Here is a 27,575-nt window from a genome sequence, read left to right on the forward strand (position 1 = left end):
TCCTGATACAAGTTTAGTAAACGTTGCCTGAACTGTTTCTAATGCAATTACATCATTCCTTAAATAAGGAGACTAATACCACATGCAGTACTCCAGGTGTCATCGCACCAGTACTCTGTACAACTGAAGCATAACCTTCCTACTTTTATATTCAGTTCTCCTTGCAATTAACAATAACGTTCTATTAGTTTTCCTAATTACTTTCTGTACCTGTATACCAACCTTTTGCGATTCATGCACTGGTCATAGAATTGTTGGCCCAAGTAACATTTTCTTCTTTCTCAAGATGTATGCATCATTGACAAGGTATTAATTTAATGCCCCTGCTCTGAAAACGTGATGGTGGGCTGCCATCCTGAAGCACAATGTAGGGGTTTGATAAACACCGAGCATGTTTGAAGGCCCAAATGGCCCACTACATTCCAAACCCACCATTGTTACCACCCACAAGGACAAGGGCAGCAGACACATGGAAACAATGTCACCTGAAAGTGCCCCTCTACCCCCCCCTCAAGCCACTTGCCACCCTGACTTAGAACTATATCGCCGTTCCATCACTACCATTGGGTCAAAATCCTGGGACTCCCTAACAGCAATGTGAGTGTATTGACATCACATGCACCTCAGCGGTTCAAGAAGGCTGTTCACTACCACCGTCTTGAGGGCAATTAGAGATAAAATGCTGACCTATCCAGCGATTAATGAATTTTAAAAAATCTCGGCCTGTTAAACCACTTCATTTTTTTGCTGTGGGATTGGAGCTGTGTATAGATTAGACTAGGTAAGGATTCTAAGTTTAGCGAGTTTTTATGACAGTCCAGTAACTCTTATCGAAATCAGCTTTTTATTTCATTGGTAGGGCCGGCATTTGTTGCCAATCGCGAACTGATTGGTTTACTCGGCAATTCCAGAGGGAAGTTAAGAGTCAATCATACTGCTGTGGGTCTGGGATCTTACAAAGGACAGACTGAGGTAAGGATGGCTGTTCCCTTCCCGAAGGAAATTGGTCAACCAGATGGTTTTTTGGGACAATCAACACTTATTGAGATGAGCTTTCAATTCCAGATTTTTTAAAAAATTGATTCAATATAAATATCTCCAGCTGCCATGGTGGGATTTGAACCCGTATCTCCAGAGCATTAGCCAGGGCGAGTCTAATGTAAAAGCTGAAGCCGGGTGGAGGAGCAAATAATGATAGAGTGAAGGAGCATGAAGCAAAAAATAGAAAGTGGAAGAGAGGACAAGGAGAGAATTGAAGAAAGATGTGATTAAATTTGACAATACATTATAGTGTGGAATTGGTCATTTTTAATTTGCTTTTGTAACTATTTCTGATCATTGAGAGTGTTGTCTTTTGATTGCCCTCCTTTCTCACTGCTTTAATGTTGGCGTGATGTAATGTTATGAGCATTTCTAGCATATGAAACTAGAAGGGTCTGGCTGCATCTGTGAAGAGAGAAACCAGAGTTAATGGGCGGGATTCTCCCAACGGGAGTCTAAGTGCCGATGCCGGAGTAAAAACCGGAGTGTTTTACTCCGGCGTCAGCACCCGTTCTCAGACCCCCATTCTGGGGCCTCCGTGGGGCTGGCAGGAGCGTGGCATGATTTGCGGGGGTGGGACCTTGGCACGGCGTCAGAGACCCGGCGCCGCTTAAAAGTTGCCTGCCGCAGTTGGGCAGGCGCCAACTAGCACATTCGCAGTGGCCGTCCACCCCCAGGCTGCCCCGCGCAAAAATGGCGCAGGGATGTAACATTGCCGGCGGAGGAAAGGAGGCCCGCCAACAGAGAGGCCGGCCCGCCGATCGATGGGCCCCGATCGCGGGCCAGACCCCATCGGAGGCTCCCCCCGGTGAGGGAGCCCCCCTTCCCCCCTACCCCCTCCGCACAAGCCGCCCCCCGAGCGTTCCCGCAGAGTTCTCTCCGGCAGCGACCAGGGGTGAATGGCGCCGGCGGCACTCTGTTGTGTCAGAGCGGCCGCTCGCCCCATTCGGGCCGGAGAATCGGCGGCTCCGCCGATTCCAGCGGCCCGCCCTGCGCCAAACGCGCCGGTGCAAATGGCGCCGATTCTCCACACCTCGGAAAATCACGCGCCGGTGTCGGGTCGTCGTGGCGCGGTTGCTCCGATTCCCCGGCCCAGCGCAGGACTCGGAGAATCGCCCCCAATGTCTCTGTTTTCCAATTGAGCAATATATTCATAGAATTTACAGTGCATAAGGAGGGAATTTGGCCCATCGAGTCTGCACCGACTCTTGGAAAGAGCACCCTACTTAAGCCCACACCTCCCAGTGACCCCATCTAACCTTTGTTTAGGACACTAAGGGCAATTTATCATCTCCAAGCCACCTAACCTGCACACCTTTGGACTGTGGGAGGAAACCGGAGCATCCGGAGGAAACCCACGTAGACACGGAGAGAGTGTGCAGACTCTGCACAGACAGTGACCCAAGCCGGGAATCGAACCTGGAACCCTAGAGCTGTGAAGCAACTGTGCTAACCACTGTGCTACCATGCTGCCCATATTCAGACGTAGTAAATTCAGACTGGACAAGTCGTATTAAATTCAGACTGAACAAGTCAGACAGCTTGAAGGCTGCCTGAATGAGAGGTTTGTTTAAACTTTGATAACTCGAGTTGGATTGTTCTGCTTGTTTGATACTGAAGAACAACATAACCCAAGAACAAGGGAAATGCTTCAACATTCAGGTATCAGCTCATGCTCAAAATTCTACTGGCCTGTCATCATGGAAAACTTTCCTGGGAACAAAATGAAATGCTATAAATAAAACACTTGTCTCACTCCACCAGTGTTGGGTGAGCAAGAGAAAAGGAGAGTGAGATGCTGGTGCGTGGTTTCTGCTGCTCTGAGTTGTTTAAGTTTGATGTGCATTATTTTAAATCAAAATTGAAAACCAGCGCTTCCTCACCCGACTCCTGCATCTGTTCACAATACTTTCAAAACACAAATGATGAAAAGGATGCCCTTGTGTTTGCCGAGTTTCTGTTTGGAAGGCAGCATCTGGTGATTGTACGAACTGGCACCACAGGGCAACTGTAATCAGCAGAATGATAAAGGCAGCCAATGATGAATGCCAAATCTGAGCATCAGCATTTATTTGACTACAGATGCATTAATTTTACGCATCAATGCAAAGAAAGAAGTAACTTACTTTCCAACTGGTTCAGTTTGGTTATTCTTGGTATTTACGCAAAGAAACATTCAGTGGGTGGAAATGAACCAGAATTTGGCAGTGTCAGGGTCAGACTGAGAACCGGTGTGCAGCTCTCCTAGTGCACAGACCAGGGGCGGGATTCTCCAGTCGGCGACGGCGAAATCGCAATCGGCTGGAGAATCCCCGTTTACGGCCAAACCGGGAGGGGGGCAGGGCCGCTTTCGCGATGCTCCGCCCCCGACCAGCCGAGTTCCCGATGGCGTCGGTCGCGTGTGGTCTTATCCGTCGAGAACTCGGCGTGGCAGCTGTGGACTCAGTCCAGCGCCACCAGAGTCAGGGACTTTGTCAGAGGCTGGAGACACTGTTGGGGAGTGGTCTGGAGCTTGCGACCCGGCAAAAGGAGGGCACTATTTCGCAGGCTGGGTCCGCGAGCAGCCGGTGCCATGTTGCATGGCGCAGCCGCTGCAGGCTGCCGCCGTGCGCAAGTGCGGCTATGGACCCATCAATTCTCCCAACACTGCCTTCCTGCTAGCCCCCAGCAAAACGGAGGATCGGTGGCCGTTTTACGCCGGATTTTCGGTCCTCAAATGCCACCGTTCCCACGCCGGCGTGGGGACATAGCCTCAAAATCGGTGAATCCAGCCCTCGTTTTCTCTCCAGGACTTGAGCCTCAAAAGAAAAAGAGTGGGCGTGGCTTACACCGTCAATCTGGTGGGAAGGGGCCTGATAGAGACAGCACCCGGCTCCTCAGAGGTGCCATCTTTAAAGGGCGCCCTGATCAGAACTGAAACAGATTGGTCCCCAGCCCCACCTCGGAGGTGTGGGATGCTTCCACCACCATCCCTGGACAATAATCGGGGGCTCCCCCAACCCAGACAATAATCATGGCCTCCCCTTTCGACCACAGCAGAAGAATTGCCGGCATTCTCAACCCCCCCCCCCCCCCCCCCCCCCCCCCGGCCCATTGCCTGTAAGTTACCCCTTCAGAACATGCTTCCCCCCCACCTGCCCCCCCATCCCAAACCACACATTAATGGAAATTTTACCCCATGGGGCTCCCACGAGGGGCTGGCCCTGGCACTGTCTGCTGGCACAGGTTGGCACTGCCAGGAATGTGCCAGTGCCACCCTGGGCCAGGGAGCAGTGCCAGTGTCTAGGCAAGTCCCTCTCCCACCAGGGTTTATACTTAACTTTTGTATCCCGGTGGGATCCCCTTGATTGTTTCCCGTTTTGCCAAAGCTGTTGTCAGTCACATCGGCGAGGTATTAATATTCAGTGAGAGGGGATCATGTGGTGGGGGAATGGCCTGGTAATATTACAATTTATTAAAATACATTAAATGAGGTCCCCGCCCTTTGTGGGCCTGAACTTCGTGATGTCGCTGGCATGGGGCAGGAAATCAGGAAATGCGATCGTGGGCTGAAAATCACACCCAGTGAGTTTAATTTATTCCTCAGGCCATGTTCAGTGAAGGTTCACTGAAATGATGCAGCGTAAAAAAACAAATTTAGTCCCGACCTGCCTAGCAGGAATGATGCGTGTAGGTGATGGGGGAATTTAACATGGAGCAAAATACATTCCCTCTCTATTATGCCACAGTTCATAACTCTTGAGCATCCAAAGTGCTTTCTATGGGCAGATTAGGTCATCATAAATATGCAAATGTCAATAGAACACCAAGTGCTATTTTAATTTTTTGCTCTTTCACTGGATGTGGGTGTCACTGGTAAGGCCAGCATTTGCTGCCCATCCCTAATTGCCCTTGAACTGAATGGCTTGCTTGGTCATTTCATACGGCATTTAAGAGTCAACCACATTTCTCTGGGGTCTGGAGTCAGATGTAGTCCAGAGCGGGTAAGGACGGCCGATTTCCTTCCCTAAAGGGACATTAGTGAACCAGATGGATTTTCCTCACAATCATTGTCATGGTCACTATTGTGGAACCAGGGCCAGAATTCTCTGGCTATTTGCTGGTGATGGGATTCTCTGGTGTTGGGTGGTGTCAACGGGAATTCCTATTGACAGCGGTGGGAACAGAGAATCCCGCTGTCAGCAAATGGCGCACCAGTGTTTTTCCATGCCCATTTTTCGCTCTTCTAATTTATTTTCTAAATACCCCGCTGCACTTTCTATACTACTCTAGGGTATCCACTTTTTTGAACCCCCTGAATCTGCAATAAGCCTTCCTTTCTTTCCTTATCCAATCCTTTATATTCCTTGACATTCAGGGCTCTCTGGCCATTTTGGTCTCGCCCTTTATCTTTATAGGAACTTGTTGACTTTGTACTCCCTCTGTTTCCTTCTTGAATGATTCCCACTGCTCCGATGTGGATTTTCCTACAAATACCTGCTTTCACTCCACTTTGGCCAGATCCTGTTTTATCCTATTAAAATTGGGATTCCCCCAAATCCGAACCTTTATTTCTGGTCCATCCTTTTCCATAACTATTGTAAATCTACTGAATTCTAGTCACTATTACCGAAATGTTCCCCCGCTGACACCTTTGCCTCCTGCCCCGCTTCATTCCCTATAGCTAGTTCACATACCACCCCCCTTTCCTGTAGGACTTCCAACGCACTGGCTCAAAATGTTCTCCTGGATGCACTTGAAGAATTCCGCTTCCTCTAAGCCTTTCACACTCTGACTATCCCAAACAATATTGGGGAAGTTGAAATGCCTACTGTTGTTATCCTATTATCTTTGCACTTCTCTGAGATTTGCCTACATATCTGATCTTCTGCATGACTGTTACGCACCCAACAACATGATTGCCACCTTTTTGTTGTTAGTTCCACCCATTTGATCTCAATTGGGGAGCCTGCTAACATCCCTTCTTTTGGCAGTAATTGACTCCTTGATCAATATTGCAACACCCTCTCCCCGCATCATCTCGCTTGAAAATTCTATACCCCAGAATATTGAGCTGCAATCCCCTCCTTCCCTCAACCATGTCTCTGGATTAGCAATAATATCATATCCACATGTGTTAATCAACATCCTCCGTTCATCATCCTTACCCATAAGGCTGATTGCGTTAAAATATGTGCCATCCAGCCATGCCATATTCCCTTGTGCCTTAACATGTCTCTCTTTGCACTGCCATCCAGACTGATTGGTTTTTCTTCTTTATTTGGCTGTGGTTGCTCCTCACTGTACCTCCATACTGTGACCCATCCCCTGCCAAATTAGTTTACCCCCCCCCCCCCCCCAACAGCACTAGCTAAGTTCCCGCAAAGATTTTTGACCCATTCCAGTTCAGGTGCTACTTGCCCAACTTGTACAGGTCCCACTTTCCCCAGAAATGGATCTAATATTTCAGGAAACTAAAGCCCTCCCTCCTGCACCATTCATTCATTCATCTGCTCTATCCTCCTATTCCTATACTCACAGATAGAAATCAGAGATTACAACCTTTGAGGCCCTGCTTTTCAATCTGCTAGCTAGCTCCCTAAATTCTTGCTGCAAGACCTCATCCCTCTTTCTACCTATATTATTGGTGCTAGTGTAAACCACAACCTCTGACCTTGCAGCTGTTCTGACCTTTCACCCTCCTCCTTCAAAACATCTTGCAGCTGTTCAATGACTTCCTTCCCCTGGCATCAGGGAGGCAACGGACCATCCTGGAGTCATGCCTGCGGCCGCAGAATTAATTGTCTGCACCCTACACTATTGTTCTTCCACTCTTACTCCCCCCCCCTCCCTTTTGTGTAGTTGAGCCACCCACAGTGCCATGAGCCTGGCTCTGGCTGCACGCCCCAGAGGAATCGTCACCCTCACCATTTTCCAACACACACAAACGGTTCTTGAGTGAGATGCACTCTGCAGCTTTCCTGACTACCTGCCTGCCCCCTTTGTTCTGACTGCTGGTCATCCACTCCCTCTCCGACTGTATTTCCTTAAGCTGCAGAGTGACCATGTCTAAAAACGTGATGTCCACACAACTCTCAGTCTTGTGGATGCCCCATTGTGCCTCCAACCAACACTCAAAGCGCTGAAGCCCGGCAATTACTTCCTGCACTGAATTCCCACCGTGCTCCAAATTCCGTTATACAGACTCACTATGGCTATGTCTCATTCAGGATGACTGCTCATGTGCAAACCTTACTACATATGAGTTGCTACTTACCCCAGTCCTACATGTCACATGTAGCCCAAGGTAAAATTAGACTTCATAGAAATGTTCAATACGAGTTCAATGGAAAGCACTGTTAAGCTGTGCAGTGTATGTAGAAAAATACCATTGTTATTTTGGTCGATCTGTGTACAATGTTTTTTGTAAAAATGACCATGCTGTTTTTGAAATAACTGAGACTCTCTTGACCAATGCATTAACAAATTAAATGATGTGTTTGGAGATTATTTCTAAAGAATACATGATACGACATGTTTTCAAGTGTGAAATTCTACACCCGCACCAAATTGAGTCAAAGTCATGGGCGAGATTCTCCGTTAGCCGACGCCAAAATCTGGAAATGCAATTAGGTGGAGAATAGGTTCTGAAGCAAAAATCGCAGCAGGTGCGGATTTGACTCCAAATATTGATTCCCCGTCACCTCAAACAGCGTCAATGTGTTTCACTCTGCATGTACAGTAGGCACCGTTTGCATATCATTAGTGGGCCCGACCTGGTACTCTCCAGGGCCTCCGCGATTCTCCACCTCTGATGGGCCGAGGTCCCGACGGCGTGGTTCATTTGTGCTTTTAAAAATCGTGAAACGGGGGACTTCCGGGTGCGGCGATGACCAGCTAATTCGCACGTTTCGGCAGCTCCCGGTGGAACAGACTTTTGGGCTCTTAATAAGAGCCCCAACGGCAATTTTAACGGCTAGAAGCACTGTGCGGTAAACCAGAAGGGAATCCCCCCTGGAAACGGATGGAAAAAGGAGAGGGAAGTGGCCAGATTGCAGTGGATCCTTTGGAGCAGCGGCAAGGAAGGCAAGCAAGAACCAAGATGGCGACGGAAGGTGGCAGCTTAACATGGGGCCCTGAACAACAAGAGTTTTTGAAATGTTGCGTGGAAGAACTTAAAAAGGAAATGAAGAAGGAGCTGTTGTCCCCGATATTACAGGCGATCGAAGGGCTAAAGGATGAGCAAAAGACCCAGGAGCGGGAGCTTCGGGTCGTGAAGGCAAAGGCTGCCGAGAACGAGGACGATATACAGGGCCTGGTGGTGAAGACGGAGATGCACGAGGCACACCATAAACGATGTGTGGAAAGACTGGAGGTGCTGGAGAATAACGCGAGGAGGAATAATTTAAGGATTCTTGGTCTTCCTGAAGGTGCAGAAGGAGCAGACGTCGGGGCATATGTGAGCACGATGCTGCACTCGTTAATGGGAGCAGAGGCCCTGGCGGGTCCGCTGGAGGTGGAGGGAGCATACCGAGTGATGGCGCGAGGACCGAGAGCAGGAGAAATTCCTAGAGCCATAGTGGTGAGATTCCTCCGTTTTAAGGACAAAGAGATGGTCCTTAGATGGGCAAAGAAAACTCGGAGCAGTAGGTGGGAGAACGCGGTGATCCGCGTATATCAAGACTGGAGTGCGGAGGTGGCGAGAAGGAGGGTGAGCTTTAATCGGGTCAAGGCGGTGCTTCACAAAAAGAAGATAAAATTTGGAATGCTGCAACCGGCAAGACTGTGGGTCACATATCAAGGGAGGCACCACTACTTTGAGACGGCGGATGAGGCGTGGACTTTTATTGTGGAAGAAAAACTGGAATAAGCGGGTTATTAAAAAAGAACGTTTGAAACAAAGTGGTGGGGCGAGTATGGGGGGCGAAAAGGGGGGGAAAGATGAGTTTTATGTTATTAATCCTGCGATGTGGTAACTTTTCTCTCTTCCTCAGGTGGTGGTGGAGGGAGGAAGGGAGGTGGAGGAGATGGGGCGTTGGCCATGGGGGGCGGGGCCAAAAGGGAAGCACGGGCTTTGTTCCCACGCTATGATAATCATGGCAGGAATAGGGAAGCAGGAAGGAGGGGGCGTCGCACGGTGCGAGCCGAGGTCACGGGGGGGAAGCCGAGGTCGGCCAGAGTTTGCTGACTTCTGGGAGCAACATGGGGGGTGTAACTATGCTAGTGGGGGATCTAGCGGGGGGGGGGGGGTGGTGGGAGGGGGGAGTTACTGGGTTGCTGCTGCTGGGGAGAGGGGGGAGCCGGAATGGGGTGGGGTGGGCGGGGGGGGGGGCACCGCCTGGGGGGGAGGGACACAGCTGCGTGGGAACTGGGTAAGGAGCTGGAAAAAGGGGCTGGCTAATCGGCAAGGGGGTAAAAAGCCCCCCAACCCGGTTGATCACGTGGAATGTGAGAGGGCTGAACGGGCCGATAAAGAGGGCACGAGTACTCGCACACCTTAAGAAACTTAAGGCAGACGTGGTTATGTTACAAGAGACGCACTTGAAACTTATAGACCAGGTTAGACTACGCAAAGGATGGGTGGGGCAGGTGTTTCATTCGGGGCTAGATGCGAAAAACAGGGGGGTGGCTATACTAGTGGGGAAGCGGGTTATGTTTGAGGCAAAGACCATAGTGGCGGATAGCGGGGGCAGATACGTGATGGTGAGTGGCAAATTACAGGGGGAGGCGGTGGTCTTGGTAAACGTATATGCCCCGAACTGGGATGATGCCAATTTTATGAGGCGCATGCTAGGACGCATCCCGGACCTAGAGGTGGGAAAGTTGGTAATGGGGGGAGATTTTAATACGGTGCTGGAGCCAGGGCTGGACAGGTCGAGATCCAGGACTGGAAGGAGGCCGGCTGCAGCCAAGGTGCTTAAAGATTTTATGGAGCAGATGGGAGGAGTAGACCCGTGGAGATTTAGCAGACCTAGGAGTAAGGAGTTTTCGTTTTTCTCCTATGTCCACAAAGTTTATTCGCGAATAGACTTTTTTGTTTTGGGAAGGGCGTTGATCCCGAAGGTGAGGGGGACGGAGTATACGGCTATAGCCATTTCGGATCACGCTCCACATTGGGTAGACTTGGAGATAGGGGAGGAAACAGAAGGGCGTCCACCCTGGAGAATGGACATGGGACTAATGGCAGATGAAGGGGTGTGTCTAAGGGTGAGGGGGTGCATTGAAAAATACTTGGAACTCAATGATAACGGGGAGGTCCAGGTGGGAGTGGTCTGGGAGGCGCTGAAGGCAGTGGTTAGAGGGGAGCTGGTATCAATAAGGGCACATAAAGGAAAGCAGGAGAGTAGGGAACGGGAGCGGTTGCTGCAAGAACTTCTGAGGGTGGACAGGCAATATGCGGAGGCACCGGAGGAGGGCCTGTACAGGGAAAGGCAAAGGTTACACGTAGAATTTGACTTGCTGACAACGGGTACTGCAGAAGCACAGTGGAGGAAGGCACAGGGTGTACAGTATGAGTATGGGGAGAAGGCGAGCAGGTTGCTGGCCCATCAATTGAGGAAAAGGGGAGCAGCGAGGGAAATAGGGGGAGTGAGGGATGAGGAAGGAGAGATAGAGCGGGGAGCGGAGAGAGTGAATGGAGTGTTCAAGGCATTCTATAAATGATTATACGAAGCTCGGCCCCCGGATGGGAAGGAGAGAATGGTGTGCTTCCTGGACCGGCTGGAATTTCCGAAGGTGGAGGAGCAGGAGAGGGTGGGACTGGGAGCACAGATCGAGATAGAGGAATTGTGAAAGGAATTAGGAGTATGCAGGCGGGGAAGGCTCCGGGACCGGATGGATTTCCAGTCGAATTTTATAGGAAATATGTGGACTTGCTTGCCCCGATACTGATGAGAACCTTTAATGAGGCGAAGGAAAGGGGACAGCTGCCCCCGACTATGTCGGAGGCAACGATATCGCTTCTCCTAAAGAAGGAAAAATACCCGCAGCAATGCGGGTCCTATAGACCTATTTCCCTCCTAAATGTAGACGCTACGATTCTGGCCAAGGTAATGGCAATGAGGATAGAGGATTGTGTCCCGGGGGTAGTCCATGAGGACCAAACTGGGTTTGTGAAGGGGAGACAGCTGAATACGAATATACGGAGGCTGCTAGGGGTAATGATGATGCCCCCACCAGAGGGGGAAGCGGAGATAGTGGTGGCGATGGATGCCGAGAAAGCATTTGATAGAGTGGAGTGGGATTATTTGTGGGAGGTGTTGAGGAGATTTGGCTTTGGAGATTAGTATATTAGATGGGTACAGCTGCTGTATAGGGCCCCGATGGCGAGCGTGGTCACGAATGGACGGGGGTCTGCGTATTTTCGGCTCCATAGAGGGACGAGGCAGGGATGTCCTCTGTCCCCATTATTGTTTGCACTGGCGATTGAGCCCCTGGCAATAGCATTGAGGGGTTCCAGGATGTGGAGGGGAGTACTCAGGGGAGGAGAGGAACATCGGGTATCTCTTTACGCGGACGATTTATTGGTGAATGTGGCGGACCCGGCGGAGGGGATGCCAGAGATAATGCGGTTACTTGGGGAGTTTGGAGAATTTTCAGGATATAAGCTGAACATGGGGAAAAGTGAGCTGTTTGTGGTGCATCCAGGGGAGCAGAGCAGAGAAATAGAGGACTTACCGCTGAGGAAGGTAACAAGGGACTTTCGCTACTTGGGGATCCAGATAGCCAAGAATTGGGGTACATTGCATAGGTTAAACTTAACGCGGTTGGTGGAACAGATGGAGGAGGACTTCAAGAGATGGGACATGGTATCCCTGTCACTGGCAGGGAGGTTACAAGCGGTTAAAATGGTGGTCCTCCCGAGATTCCTCTTTGTGTTTCAGTGCCTCCCGGTGGTGATCACGAAGGCTTTTTTCAAAAGGATTGAGAAGAGTATCATGAGTTTTGTGTGGGCTGGGAAGACCCCGAGAGTGAGGAAGGGATTTTTGCAGCGTAGTAGGGATAGGGGGGGGCTGGCGCTACCGAGCCTGAGTGAGTACTACTGGGCCGCCAACATCTCAATGGTATGTAAGTGGATGGGAGAAGAGGAGGGAGCGGCGTGGAAGAGATTGGAGAAGGCATCCTGTAGGGGGACTTGCCTACAAGCCATGGTGAAGGCGCCGTTGCCGTTCTCACCGAAGAAATACACCACAAGCCTGGTGGTGGTGGCTACTCTGAAAATTTGGGGGCAATGGAGACGGCATAGGGGAAAGACGGGAGCCTTAGTGTGGTCCCCGATAAGAAATAATCATAGGTTTGCTCCGGGGAGAATGGATGGGGGATTTGGAACATGGCAAAGAGCAGGAGTAACACAATTGAGAGATCTGTTTGTAGATGGGACGTTTGCAAGTCTGGGAGCGCTGACCGAAAAATATGGGTTGCCCCAAGGGAATGCATTCCGGTATATGCAACTGAGGGCTTTTACGAGGCAGCAGGTGAGAGAATTCCCGCAGCTCCCGACGCAGGAGGTGCAGGACAGAGTGATCTGAAAGACATGGGTGGGGGACGGTAAGGTGTCAGACATATATAGGGAGATGAGAGACGAGGGGGAGATTATGGTAGACGAGCTGAAAGGGAAATGGGAAGAAGAGCTGGGGGAGGAGATTGAGGAGGGGCTGTGGGCTGATGCCCTAAGTAGGGTAAACTCATCGTCCTCGTGTGCCAGGCTAAGCCTGATACAATTTAAGGTGTTACACTGGAACACGGCTTAGCAAATTTTTTGGAGTAGGGGATAGGTGTGCGAGATGCTCGAAAAGCCCAGCGAATCACACCCACATGTTCTGGTCATGTCCGGCACTACAGGGGTTTTGGGTGGGGGTGACAAATGTGCTTTCGAAGGTAGTGGGGGTCCAGGTCGAACCAAGCTGGGGGTTGGCTATATTTGGGGTTGCAGAAGAGCCGGGAGTGCAGGAGGCGAGAGAGGCTGATGTTTTGGCCTTTGCGTCCCGAGTAGCCCGGCGCAGGATACTGTTGATGTGGAAGGAAGCCAAGCCCCCGGGTGTGGCGACCTGGATAAATTACATGGCAGGGTTTATAAAGCTGGAACGGATTAAGTTCGTCCTAAGGGGATCGGCTCAAGGGTTCACCAGGCAGGTGGCAACCGTTCGTCGAATACCTCACAGAAAGATAGAGGGAATGGAAAAGAAGAAGACAGCAACAGCAGCCCGGGTGGGGGGGGTGGGGGGGGGGTGGGGGTTGGGTGGGGGTTGGGTGGGGGGGTTGGGGGGGTGGGGGTTGGGGGTGGGTGGGGGTTGGGGGTTGGGGGTTGGAGGTTGGGGGTTGGGGGGGGGGTTGGGGGGGGGGTGGGGGTTGGGGGTGGGGGGGGTTGGGGGGGGTGGGGGTGGGGTGGGGGGTTGGGGGTGGTTGGGGGTGGGGGGGGGGGGTTGGGGGGGGGGGGTGGGGGGGGGGTTGGGGGTGGTTGGGGGGGGTTGGGGGGGGGGAAGGGGGTGTGGGGGGGGGACGGGGGGGGAGGAACCAGAGGGATTCTCAGGGATGTTAATATATAAGTATAATATGTATAGGTTGTTGTTATAGATAATTGTATATTGGACTGTTATAACATATTTTTGGAGAATATTTATCTGGGACAAGGCAGTTGCCATTTAGTTTTGTTTTTGTTTATATATTATTTATTTCTTGTTTATAAAACTGGCCATTGTTATTTATATTGTTATATTACTGTGTAAAGGATACACAATGTACTGTGATGGTTGGCCAAAAATTTTCAATAAAAATTTTTTTTTTTTTTAAAATCGTGAAACCGGCATGGCAGCTGCTGAGGGAGAGGGGCTACAGAAGGTGTTCAACATCGCCATAGTTTGCTGACAGTTGTGCTGCTGGCTGGGGGCTTCTGCCAGGTCTGGTGGGAGTAGTGCGGGGTGGCCACGAGGTGGGCTGTGGGGTCGGGGTGGACGGGCATGGAACACCATTGCCCTAGCCGGCAAGGTAATCGTGCAGCTGCGCACAGCAATACCAGCCCATTTTGAATCTGGTGCCTCGGGTCATATAGGTGTTCTGCCAGGGCACCCCCCTGGGTGCCCTCTGGCCCCAGACGACCCATCAGCTCTATGGGCACGCTCCAGCACAACCAGTGCCATCTTGTTGGCTGGGATAAATCTTGTTGGCTGGGATAAGTGTATGTCGGGAGTGTAATGTGTATATGCGGCTGCAGCTTGTCAGCCTCCTGAGTGTCGATCACGGGCCCACGAATCCCGCACCGTTTTTCATTGGAATCGATTGTGTTCCACATGCACTGGTACTAGCCCCTCAATGGTAGCGGAATTGGTCCAGGTGTGGCGTGGGTTTTTTGTCGTACAAGTCCACGGATTCTGCATTGGCGTTAACACTTAGTCTTAGAAACTGACAATCCTGCCCATTGAATCATCATGCAATGGGAAGGGGAGGGAGATTATTGGTTCTATCAGAAAGTAATTCATCCAAGCTGCTCCTGTGTATGTTTTGACAACCAGTTCCAGACTGACATTGTACAAAAACAATAAAATCTGGGAAATAAGTATACCTGTCCCGACTGTTTTTTCCTATTGGGAGACCTGGGAACAAGTTGTCGGCTTGTTTCCTTAATGCGATGCAGGACATCAGTGCATATCAGAGAGATACCTAGTCAGGACAAAATTCCTGAGAGAGGAGAAAATGCAGAAAGGCTTCATGAAGCAAAGAAAAAATAGTCGTGTATGGTTCCAGAATTTTGTCTGTGCACAGACGGCGAAGAATGTATCCACCTATCACATGATTGCTCCAATTTATTTAATAGTTGACATGATGAGAGGTGACACACCATCTGTATCTCATGGGTTTTGATCTTCAAAATCCCTTTATGCATCACTCTTCTACTGCATAGTTACACAACCTATGCACTTTAGTAGTATCACAACCTGTGCACTTTAGTAGTTTAAGGGAATGTGGGTTTGAATTAGTAAAAAGTATCTTTCAGACCAATATTGGGAGGTGGTTCTCTGTGCACAGAATGATCAGTGCTTGAAATGAACCTGACAAAGTGATGGAATAATTATAAAAAAAGAACCACCTGCACAATGGGATTGTTCAGAATGGATGAACTATGACGGAATAAATAGCTGACTTTATTGTTTACAATTTCCCCAACTCCTCTTTGTTTTGCAAAGCTTTGGTTTCTTAGATTGTTTACTGTTATTTGTTTCCCATTCTATTCACTTGATTTGTTGTTCAGGCTTTAAGATAAAAGAAAAGTCACAATAGTCCCAGATGACCAAAGGCTGCTTTTCCCTTTGAGGGGGAGCTGACTGGTGGTGATTTAACCTGAGGATCACCGCACCACAGGCGAGGGGCAAGGTTGAGGCCTTCATGAATAATCTCAGCGGTACAGGAATTGAACCTGTGCTGTTGGCTTCGTTCTGCATCACAAACCAGCTGCCCAGCCAACTGAGTTAAGCCTTAAGGTAACAATTTTGTGAAAATTAATGGCTGAAATTTTCCAGCCGTTCCTGCCTGTGGGGTCTTCTGGTCCCGCCGACGGTGACTCAAAACGACGGCAGAGGGCGCGAACAACGAGAAAAAGCATTGATCGTGGCGGGATGGAATACCATGCTGCCAGCCAATGGCGGGCCGCCAACACCACCGCAAAGCACACCATGGGAGGAGAGGGGGTGGAAAATTTGCCCAATTTCCAGAAATGATTAGTTGTGCAGTGGTTATGTCACTGGATGAGTAATCCAGAAAATGTGAGTTCAAATCCCACCAAAGATTTAAATCCAGTTTAAAATATTTAGAACTAAAAAGCTGATATCAGGAAAAGTGGCCACGAAGCTGTTCAATTATCATAAAAGTCTGATCAATTCACTGATCTCCTTTTGGTGAAGGGAATCTGGTGGCTTCACACTGTCTGGCCGAAACACGGTTCCAGATCCACAGCAATGTGTCTTGACTCCTAACTGCCTCTCATTTCTACCAAACTGTTACAACAAATTACTACCATACAGTTAAACAAGAAGGCCCATCTGCCCATTGGTCAATAAATGTCAGCCTTGTCATTTTTGTGAGGGCCACGAAGAATCCAGCCCGAGTTTTAAGGATACAAAGTAATAACATTTATTTACAATAACATATATATATAACAGCAGCAGCAACTTCCCTTGCTGCACACTCCTCCCTGCTGGTTCCAAACTGGCCAGCTTTATTTATACTTGGAGTTTACTAATGGTTTCTCCGTCCCCCTCATTGGGGAAGCTCATACTCCCACAGGATTGTGGGATTGTCATTAGTCCCCAGCCAATGGTAAGCAGGCAGGTTATAACAGTCATCCACACCCACCTTCCCAGCATAGTGAAAACGCAACAGGTGCGATTAAATGGTTGCATTGTGCTTAAGCGAGAGCGCAACGCCGGTGTTAAATTGCAGGAGAGACCAAAATCGAGAACTGTGCCGGATGCTGATCCGTTTGCGATCTAACTGACCTGCTCCCATTAGCGAAATCAGGATCCCACCTTAGAGTGGCGAGAAACCAATAATCACAACTTAAACTCAACCTCCATCCAGTTAAGCAGAGCGACCCACTATCTAACAGCCTCTTAGTAAGTGGTCACACAGGCGCCGATTAGTTTTGAAAACATGAAGCTGGCGGAAGGGCTGCTGCCTGGGGGAACTGAGGTTGCTCCGGAGGCACTGGGGTTGCTGCCCTGGTACTCGGAGGAGGGGTTGGGGAGTCCCCGGGGGCCAGCCTCGGTCGGGGTGGGCCACCATCAGTGGGGGGTGGAGTGAGGGAAGAAAGAGAGGGCTCCCATGGGATGGGCAGGGGGGGGGCCGGACTCCTCAAAATTCGGTTCCTTTGCCTTCACCACTCTGGTGGTGTACTGCAGTACACCCTCGGGAAAGTCATCTGCTTTGTGGTGGTCTGCTGTGTCCTCCGCAACCTGGCACTGTGGGCGATGTGAAGTTGGAGGAGGAGGAAAATGTGGCCACATCAGAGGACAAGGAGGCGCCGGTCCCAGAGGGGCTGAAGGATGAAGTGAGGATGAGGAGGCACTGGATCTGGAGGGGCAGAAGGATGGGACGGGGAGGACCTTTGGGACCAGCCGGAGGATGGAGGCTAGGCAACAGTGGCGAGTGTCTGCCATGCCCGGAGGGCCAGGAAGGCTCTCATCGGACTTCGGGCGGAGGCCATAGGTGGTTGCACACAGGGCAGCTCTTGCGTGCCCTCTGTTTACCCAAAATTGGGTGTAACTTCGACAGAAAAGTCTTGCTGAAGGTGGAGGAAAAGTTCCCCCCGGGAGTGGGAAAAGTGTACTTGAAGGTCAGAGGAGAAGTTCCCCCCCCCCGGGAGTGGTATGTTTGCTGGTTACCAAACCCGGCAGAAGGTGAAAGACCTGGCCAAGGAGTTGGAAGGGACCTGTGGCGCAGCAGCCAGTGGAAGGATGGCTGAGGGGGAAGGGTCAATGCAAGTTGGAAAGCCCCAGATGGAACAGTTAATAGCCTTCATCAGGGAGGAGTTCCACCAGCAGAGGAAGGAGATGCAGGAGGATTGCTCGAAAGGCCATCGAAGGAGCTGTGGCATGCCTGAAGGGCTCGATGGAGAGGGTGGAGAAATGATTGGAGACACAGCGGTCGCAGATCTGAGAGGGTGCTGTCGGACCACAGTGATCGGGTAGTGGCATTGGAGATGGAGGTGGGGCTCTGGGGAGACCTTCGCAAGACATTGAGAGCAAAGATGGAGGAAGCAGGAAAATAAATTGAGAAGGCAGAATCTGTGGATAGTGGGCCTGCCTGAAGGAATGGAAGGTGCGTGTGCCACGAGGTATGTTTCGAGGATGTTGGCGGGACTGGTGGCGGAGGGGCTACTGGAAAAGGCCTCTGATGTGGACAGAGTGCACAGGTCTCTGAGGCAGAAGCCTAGAGTGGGGGAGGTGCTGCGGGCGGTGATCGTGAGGCTCCATAAGTTCGTGGAGAAGGAAGACATTGGAGCTGAGCTGGCGAAACATTGTGCAGGGTTCAACAAAGCCAAAGTGGTGGGGGCTGGTTTAGCACAGTGGGCTAAATAGCTGGCTTGCAATGCAGAACAGTGCCAGCTGCATCCCCGTACCGGCCTCCCCGAACAGGTGCCGGAATGTGGTGACTGGGGGCTTTTCACAGTAACTTCATTGAAGCCTACTTGTGACAATAAACGATTATTATTATTTTTATTATTATATCGACGGCAGATCAGGTTTGGGGTGCTCTGCCTGGCGAAGCTTTGGGTGATGTGCGAAGGCCGGGAATACTATTTTGAGACCCCAGACGTGGCCAATGACTTTATCAAGGAGCATTAACTGGAGTAGAACTGAACTGAACAATTCTGGGAGACTGAGGTGCTGTCACTTTGAAGTAATTGGGAATACTGGAGGAATGGGGGTTGGAGGGAGTGGGGAGTTTTTCTTTTCCTCCAATGTGGAGGGTTTATTCTTTTTTTTTTAACTGTTGGATTGACGAAGGGTAGCAGGGGGGAAAGGTTTGTTGCTGTCTGGGGCTGTTATTTGTTTATTTTTGTTTGTTCTTGGGGAAAATGACCTGTGGTTTGAGATGAGTCTTTGTTTGGATGGGGGTGGTTAGCGGGAGCCTTCTTTACAAAGCAGGGAGGTGAGCATGCGGGAGGGATGGGGACAGTAGGAGGAGCCTTTGGGCAGGAGTTGCCATGCTGGCAGGTAATGCTGGTGATTGGAAGTGAGGTGGGGGAGATGGCCGAGAGCGGTGGCCGTAGGGGCAGGGGGAGGGTGGGGGAGAAGGGAGGGTGATGCGACGAGGTGAGGTTGGAGAAGAAACATGGTCAGGAGAGGAGAAAGGGGCCATCTTCAATGAGCCAGGTGTAGGGTAAAATTAACAGAGGTAGAGCCAAAATGGGAGGATGGCAGACGACAGAGGGGAATGGAAGCGTAAGTAAGCGTTAAAGCTGATAACGTGGAATGTGCGAACGCTACCCGCTTATTGACCAACACCGCCACTCCACACGTCTTCATATCCAACCCCGAATGGAAAACATGCCCGACCCATCCTTTCCTTAGCCTTGTCTGGTCACCAAACTTCAGATGCGTCTCTTGCAAAAAGGCCACATCTGCCTTCAAACTCCTCAGATGCGTGAAAACACGTGACCGTTTCGCTGGCCCATTCAGCCCCCTCACGTTCCATGTGACCAGCCTGGTCGGATGGCATCCCCTCCCCCACCCCGGCCGATCAACTATACCCCTTCTTAGGCCAGCCCCCCCCACCTGTGCCACTTGACCCTCCAGGCCCACCCCCGGATGTCCACCGCCACCAATCACTCCCATACAACGTCATAGCAACAACACCTTTGTCAGCAGCCCCCCTCCCTCCTCCCCCTCGAAAAACAATAAAACTCCTTCCCCACTGCTACACTGCCCACCTGATCACCCCCATACGCTCCCGTGAACTAGCCCATGCAGCTAGCCTGGCAGCCCCGGTCCAAGGCGCCACCGCCTCCTACCCCCCACTGATTCCCCCTCCCCCACTTGCTCCCCTCACAACAGTGTAATAATAAACAACAGAAGAAAAACGAAGAAACCCCAACAGTCTGAAAGGTGCACTCACCCATTCATCGCCTCGAAGCATCTCCTCGTCTGCCTCACCCACCTCAAGATCCTCTCCCTATCTAGGAACCGGTGAAGACACATCAGCATTGAACTCGGCGGCTCGTTCGCCTGCGCCTTCCTCTTTAGCGCCCTGTGCGCTCGGTCGACTTCCAGGGGCCGGCCAAAGACTCCCTCTCCCATCAGCTTTTCCAACATTCTGGCCATATATTTGGCAGCGTCCGCTCCCTCAATGCCTTCAGGCATCCCTACAATTCTCAAGTTCTGCCTCCGGGAGCGGTCCTCAAGATCCTCCACCTTCTCCTGCAGCTGCCTCTGGGTATCTCGCAGTACTCCCACTTCGGCCGCCAACGAAGCCAACTGCTCCTCGTGCTTCCCCACTGCCTCCGCCACTCTCCGGATAGCCTGGCCCTGAGACTCCAGCCTCTGCTCCACTCAGTCAATTCCCGACTTCAACAGGTCTAGCCAGGTCCTCATGGGCCTCTCTCCTCTGCTGGCTGAACTTCTCGTTTCAGAAGTCCAGCAGTTGGTCCATTGTCCAATAGGTAGGCAGCGCAGGCACTTCACCCTCCGCCAGCTTAAGCTGTGATGCACAAAGATTCTCCTGCTCCAGCTGCTACATTTTTCTTGACCCATTTCTGGTCTGTGGATCCAACCACCAGCTCTACCAATGGAGTCAGACTTCCCTCAGGCTAGCCCTATACCTTTTTCAGCCACACATCCACCCTCTGAAAGGGGAAAACGTAAAAACAAAAACACCTCAAGTGGGAGCTGCCAAATGTGCGACCGTTCACGCCATAGCTGCCACCAGAAGTCACCGGAGGGTGGCTATTTTGATGAGTAAGAAAACGGGGTTTGTGAGCATGAAGCAAGTGAGGGACCCGGGTGGGAGATATGTGATTGTGAGTGGGGTATTAGAAGGGATGCCGGTGGTGTTGAAGAATGTGTATGCATCGAATTGGGATGATGTAGGTTTTATGAGGAGGTTTCTGTCAGTGACCCAGAGTTGGCCAAGCACCAGTTGATTATGGGAGGAGATTTTAATAGATGGATCAAGCCCCAGGTCAATTGGTAGGATATAAATGGCAAAGGAGCAGGGCGGGTTTATTGAAAAGATGGGTATGGTGGACCCGTAGAGCATCAAGAATCCAGGGGGAGGGATTTTCACACGTGTACAGGGTACATTCCAAAATTGACTTTTTTGGGGTGAGCCGGGGGGTTTTGGTCGGGTGGATGGGGCAGAGTACGCGGGGATAGTAATCTCAGACCATGCACCCCATTAGCTGGAGATTCGGCTTAGATCAATACAGGAACAGAGGCCGGGGTGGAGGCTCGATTCGGGGTTGTTGGCAGATAGAGGGTTTTGTGACAAAATGTGGGCTGTGATTAAAAATCAAAACTGGGAGGTGTCAGCGGCCACTTTTTGGGAAGCGCTAAAAGTGGTGGTCCGAGTGGAGATTATCTTGTTCAAGGCACATGCGGATGGGAAAGGAGGGAGGAATATGAACAGCTAATGAACAAGATAGTGGAGGTAGTTAGGGAGTACTCAAGGGCGCCCACCACGGAGGGATTGGCGAGGAGGAAAAAATTACAGGGGCAATTTCATAGGCTGACAACAGGGAGGGCGGTAGGTCAGCTGTGTTGGGCAAGAGCGGTGCAGTATAAATACGGAGAGTAAGCGAGTCAAATGCTCCAGAGGCAGGCTGCGAGCAGGGAAATATTGAAGATACGGACTGGGGCAGGGATGTGGTGTCGGAGCCGGGAAAGGTAAATGAGGCATTTAGGTATTACAGGGCAGACCCGGGGGGTGAAGAGGAGGAAATGGGATGGTTCTTAGACGAACTGGAGTTTCCACAGTTTGAGGAAGAAAAGAGGCGGGCGCTAGCGAAGCCCCTGGAGCTGAGGGAGATATTCAACAGTACAAGGGGTATGACGTCGAAGAAGGCCCCGGGGCCCGATGGTTACCCGGTGGAATTTTATGAGGAGTTTGCGACGGACCTGGTACCATATCACTTAGGGGCGTTTAATGAGGTGTTGGAGACGGGGGAGCTGCCGGAGACAATGGCGTAGGCAACGATCACGTTAATACTAAAGAAGGGGAAGGACCCGTTGGAATGTGGGTCGTATCGGCCCATATCACTGTTAAACACAGACATGAAAGTGCTGGCTAGGTTGGTGGCGGGAAGGATGGATGATTGTGTCCCAGGGGTGGTTGCGAAGGACCAAACAGGCTTCGTAAAGGGTAGGCAGCTTTCTAGCAATATAAGGAGGCTGTTAAATGTGATCATGACCCTTTTGGGAGCTCAGGTACTGGAGGTAGTGGTGTCCATGGATACAGAGGAGTCATTCAACCAGGTGGAGAGTGCGGTTTCTGTTTGTGCTCCTGGGAAATTTGGGTTTGGGCCAAAGTTAGTAGCATGGGTGTGCCTGTTATATCTGGCACCGAGGGCGAGTATACGGACCAATGACATGAGTTCACAGAACTTTGAACTACACAGGGGAACAAGGCAGGGGTGCCTGCTGTCGCCGCTGTTGTTTGTGCTGGCTATAGAACCTCTGGCAATGGCTCTTACAGGGTCAGCAGAGTGGCGAGGGATTACGAGGGGACAAAGGGAACATCGGGTGTTGCTCTATGCGGACGACCTACTATTGTATGTTTCGGACCTGCTGGAGAGCGTGGAGCGGATCGTGGTCTTGTTGGGGAAATTTGGGCCGTTCTCGGGATACAAGTTATATGTAGGGAAAACTGAAGTGTTCCCGGTGAATGAGTTGGGTCAGTGAGCCAATTTAGGGGGGATGCCATTTAAGGTGGTCAGAGACAGGTTTAGATATCTGGGGATTCAGGTAGTGAGGGAATGGGTGATATTTCACAAATGGAATTTAACAAAACTGGTGGAGGAGTCTAGGGAGGATCTCAAGAGGTGGGACACACTGCCCTTGACTTTGACAGGAAGGGTCCAAGTGGTGAAGATGAACATTCTGCCGAGGTTCCTGTTCATATTCCAGACACTCCCGATCTTTATACCGAACACGATTATTTCATACTTTGTATGGGCAGGGAAGGTGCAAAAGGTTAAGAGGACCCTGCTACAGAGGCAGAGGCAGCACGGAGGGGTGGTATTGCCGAACCTGCCACATTACTATTGGGTGGCGAACCAGCTGAGAAGGCACTTTAGGATGTCGGTGTTAACGCGTTGTGTGAAAATCACAGTTTTGTGCCGAGGTGGATAGATGGTACATTTAGGAAGTGGGGCTGGTTAAGGTGAGGGATTTGTATCTGGAAGAAGGGCTTGCCAGTATAGATGAATTGAAGGAGAGGGTAGAGCTCCCGAGAGGAAGTGAGTTTAGGTACCTGCAGGTAAGGGACCTCGCACGGAAGGTTTGGAAAGAGTTCCCCAGTTTGCTGAGGTACACCCTGCTGGACCGACTGCTGCTTCCAGATGTGGAAGGGGAGGGCAGGATCGGAGATATATACAGGTGGCTGGGAGAACAGGGAGGTGAGCAGGTGGTGAAGATTAAGGAGAAGTGGGAAGGGAAGCTGAGAGGGTAGGTAAACTGGGGAGTACGGAGTGAGGCGCTACAAAGGGTAAATGCGACCTCCTTGTGCGCAAGGATGAGCCTGATACAGTTTAAGGTGGTACACAGGGTGGGGGCTAGCACTATTTGGAGTGACAGACGAGCCGGGCGAAAGAGGCCGGTATCCTGGCCTTTGCGTCCCTGGTAGCCCGGCGGAGGATCTTGCTATTGTGGAAAGACGCGAAGCCCCCCAGTGTGAAAGCCTGGATAAATGACATGGCGGGGTTCATTAAGCTGGAGAGGATAAAGTTTGCCTTGAGAGGGTCTGCGCAGGAGTTCTACAGGCGGTGGCAACCGTTCCTAGACTATCTCGCGGAGCTTTAGATGGAGGTCGGTCAGCAGCAGCAACCCAGGGAGGGGGAGGGGGGCGTCTCTTTCCGGGGGGTGGGGGGGTATAAGGGTGGGCGGGGAAAGGGGTTTTTCCTAGGGGCACTTGAGAAAGGAAAAACATAAACATATGGGAAAGTCAATATGTGCGGGAGGAACCCATTGTACAAGTTCTGTATTATGTTGGATTGATATGTTTATGTCTTGTTCTGTTACTTTTCTTTTTTGTTACAGCGGGGGTGGGATTTGAGTGGTTGAAAATTTTTGTTGAAAAATTCTGAATAAACATATTTTTTAAAAAAGGTGGTACACAGGGTCCATATGATGCAAGTGAGAATGAGTGGGTTCTTTCAGGGGGTGGCGGACGAGTGTGAGAAGTGTGGGCGGGGACCAGCGAATCACGCTCACAGGTTCTGGGGCTGCGGAACGTTGGAGAGATTCTAGGCGGGAGCGTTTGCGGCGCTATCAAAGATAGTGGGGGTGGAGGTTGAGCCGGACCCTTTGGTGGTGATATTCAGGATATCAGAGAAGCCGGATGGAGGGGAGGAAGGCCGATGTTGTTGCCTTCACCTCTGGTTTCCCGGCGATGAATTTTATTGGAATGGCGATCAGCAATGCCACCGGGGATAGCGGCCTGGCTGGGAGACTTATATAACTTTCAGCGGCTGGAAAAGATCAAATGCGAGTTAAGGGGTTCAACGGAGGGTTTTGAGGCGAGGTGGGGGATGTTTGTGACCGTGTTTGAGGAGTTGTTCATCGCAGAGTAGAGGCGGGGAGGGAGGGGGGAGTGAAAAAGGGGGAAAATTTGGACAAACTGTATAGTTGTGAGTTGGGAAGTAACAATGTGTTGAAGCTTTTCATATACGTTTGGAATAAAATACATTTTAAAAAAAAGGAAGGCCCTCATCCTCGCCCGCTGCACATAGGACTTGGCCTCATCTGTCTCCCCAACCACCCCCACCCCACCATTATCACCCTCCCAGGGTCTGTGTAACATCACTCCAGGGTGGTGGGACTGTGTCAGCACTGTCAGCGGGTTACTGTTGAGGATAGGAGGTGGTGATAATCTGCAGAGAGCTGTGCGCTGCGGCTCCTCATTCAAGGTCATAGTCTGACCCCTGCCTGTCTGCTGGGTGCTTGCTCACACCCATCACCTGCACGTGGTGTGCCGGAGCGGGGGGGGGGGGGGCCTCCAGGACCTCCATGTTCGGGGAGATGGGCATAGAATTGGTGCTCGGCCCGCAATGCAGAAGGAAGTGTTGGAGGCGTAATATTAGTTGAGGGCAACGATTTCTAGTATTTATCAAATGTGCCCCCAACTGCCCAAAAATCCCGATGGTGCCACTCATCGACGCCCCCGCCTCAGTGCCGCCTCAGTGATCCTCGACCTGTTTAACTTTCTATGCTCTACCGCCACGTCTAGATGTGTCCCCAGGATGCACATCCGAGGTGGAGGCAGCCTGCTGCTTACCACATCCTGTGGCCTTCGATGCCCCTGGCAGTCAGTCTCTGGGGCCATCCTGTTACAGGAGGAGACTCCGAGACACATCGCTAATAGTGTGGTGGGGGAGCAGATAGGCACAGTCGCCACTCCATAAGGTGGATCTGGGTTGGCATCCAGCATCCACGGCCCCTATAGGGCCCTGGGGTTTACCCCGGGGTGGAGGGACAGCTGGATCGTGCCCCAGCTGCTCCCGTGTCATCTGGCTTTACCAACCCTGGTGGCTTCCCAATGTCTGCAGCACTGTGCCAACACCCTTGGCGATACTCCTCAGTGACTGGGACATGCTCTGGAGCGCCCCGGCAATGCACGCTACAACTGGGACACGTCCCCCAGTGACCGACACATACCCATACATATGACTGGGAGGCCTCCCCTAGCGGCCAAACAGTGCTCTGGAGGGCCTCAGCAATGCCCACCTAAGACTGGGACATGCCTTGCAGCACCTCATCAAGGTTCCTCCTGGTATTGGGTCACATCCCCCAGTGAATGGGACACACTGTTGAGGCGCCCAGCCATCGCCATCCCTGACTGAGCCATGCCTTTGACACCTCCACTCATGCTGCCAACGCCGTGCACCAGACTCTCCACTGCGGTCACCATACTAGCAGTGTTCGCTTCGGTGCCACGCATTGCCGAGGCCATCTCCTGCACCCATAGCCTCTGGGTCTCCTCCAATCAGCTATGGATCTGCTGGAGGGTCGCTGACATCCCCCTCTGAATCTCATGGCCGTACCCTAGCATCTGTATCAGCTCCCGGTAAACCTGGTCCAGAGGCTCAGAATCTGACTGGGACGCAGCTGGGTCCTGGGATCCAGCAGACCTCCGACTGCTGTTTCACCGCCACCTGATGTGCATCAGCAACTGTGTGGTTCTCCCCAGAATGTGCCCCAGAAGCCTGTCACCTGTCCACTACCGTTGCCCACCGAGATGTGTGTTTCTGCACTGATGGAGAGTGAGGTTGACAGCTGTGCACTTCGACAGTGGCATCTTCGGAGCTCTCTTCCTCAATGTTCTCATGGGAGGGCAGGGGCGGGGTGGAGAAGAGCCACCCCGGAGAGGCCGGTGCCATCGGATGGAGATCCTGCGGGAAAACTGACTTGTCGTCAGTGGAAGCGATGGGTCTGTCTGTGTGGCATTAACAACTCCCTCGTGACAAGTCATCTGGGTGGGGTCTGGTAGATCCTCACCTCTGTGCTGAACGGCTGTACGTCAACCTCTACATTGGTTCAGATTTGTCCCCGGCCACCCCTGCGACCTCCAGGGCCCGTTCTTCATAGGGGGTGAGGACTTGAGGACTCTGATGTCCGGCACCCCGCCGCCCCTCTGCGACCTCTCCCACCTATTGTGGGCCAACATCTGTTGCGGGGACTCAGAGGGGGCATCATTCGCCCCACAAATAGTTCATTGCTGCGGGGGGGGGGGGGGGGGGGGAGGAGAAGCTGTATGTGCGGCACAGTTGGCCGGGGCACAGAACAATGCTGGATGGGGTAGTGCGAGGCGCATCGTGGTGGTGGTGGGGAGTCTAGTGCCAACTCATCCATATGGCCCAGTGGAGGTTATTGATCTTCTTCCGGCACTAGATGCCCGTTCTACTAGTCAGACAACCTAGCTGGTGGCTGCTGCCACTTCCTCCCAGGCGGCACTGGCTGCCTTTTGGCAGACCCTCTCCCTCAGGGCAACAGGACATCAGGTCTGGCCTCGATCGTGTCCAGTAATCTGCCCAGATTGGTATCCTCAAATCGTCTTCTCGGTGGCAAGGCTGTGAGCTGAGTGGGTTTGACTGTGCAGGATCGGTTTAAATCCCAGTTGTTAGCAGGACACTGGCGAACACGGGCCCGGAAAATCAGCCGCTGGGACCATCCTTTGCGGCGTGTGGCCCGTGGGGCCTCGTCAAGTGGACAAATTAATGTTTCATAACGGTGACCGCCTCGCCGGGCACAGCATCGGGAAGCTCGCGGCAGTTCCCGCTCGCTACCACACTTAGAAACCTTTTGGCTAAATTGTGCCCAGTGTTTTTATACGTGATTGTTTCCCAATACTATGAAATTTGCTGAGCTATGGTTCCTGTGCAGTTTCAGAAATCGTCACTTTCCCCGGAATAATTAGAATATTCCACTGTCCCCTTTTTTATCTTGCAAGTATGAACATGTGTCTTCACAGCTTCCTTTTTAAAAATAAATTTAGAGTACCCAATTAATTTTTTCCAATTAAGGGGCAATTTAGCGTGTCCAATCCAACTAGCTTGCACATTTTTGGGCTGTGGGGGTGAAACCCATGCAGACACGGGGAGAATGGGCAAACTCCACACGGACAGTGACCCAGAGCCGGGATTGAACCTGGGACCTCGGCGCCTTGAGGCTGCGGTGCTAACTCACTGCGCCACCATGCTGCCTGTCTTCACAGCTTCCTTGACCCCATTTCAGCGGTATTGCAAAATTATTTGGTTCCATTTAGACAGAAGCAGTTAACCAAGCCAAGGCCTTTCTTTTGTTAATTAAACTGTGCACGGCATCAGACAATTAAGGCGTTACTCTAGGCGA

At 51.5% G+C, this 27,575-nt stretch overlaps 1 protein-coding gene across 1 annotated transcript in view; it reads left to right on the top strand.

Moving 5' to 3' along the window:
* The first annotated feature begins 955 nt into the window (after positions 1–955).
* Positions 956–27,575, top strand: part of LOC140396798 (spectrin beta chain, non-erythrocytic 1-like) — a 320,773-nt gene continuing 294,153 nt past the window's right edge. Inside the window, exon 1 of the mRNA XM_072485544.1 lies at positions 956–972. The gene's annotated coding sequence lies outside the window, so the exon portion shown is untranslated. The remainder of the gene's footprint in view (positions 973–27,575) is intronic.

Source organism: Scyliorhinus torazame, chromosome 2 (genome assembly GCF_047496885.1).
Source record: "Scyliorhinus torazame isolate Kashiwa2021f chromosome 2, sScyTor2.1, whole genome shotgun sequence".
Taxonomy (NCBI): Eukaryota; Metazoa; Chordata; class Chondrichthyes; order Carcharhiniformes; family Scyliorhinidae; genus Scyliorhinus; species Scyliorhinus torazame.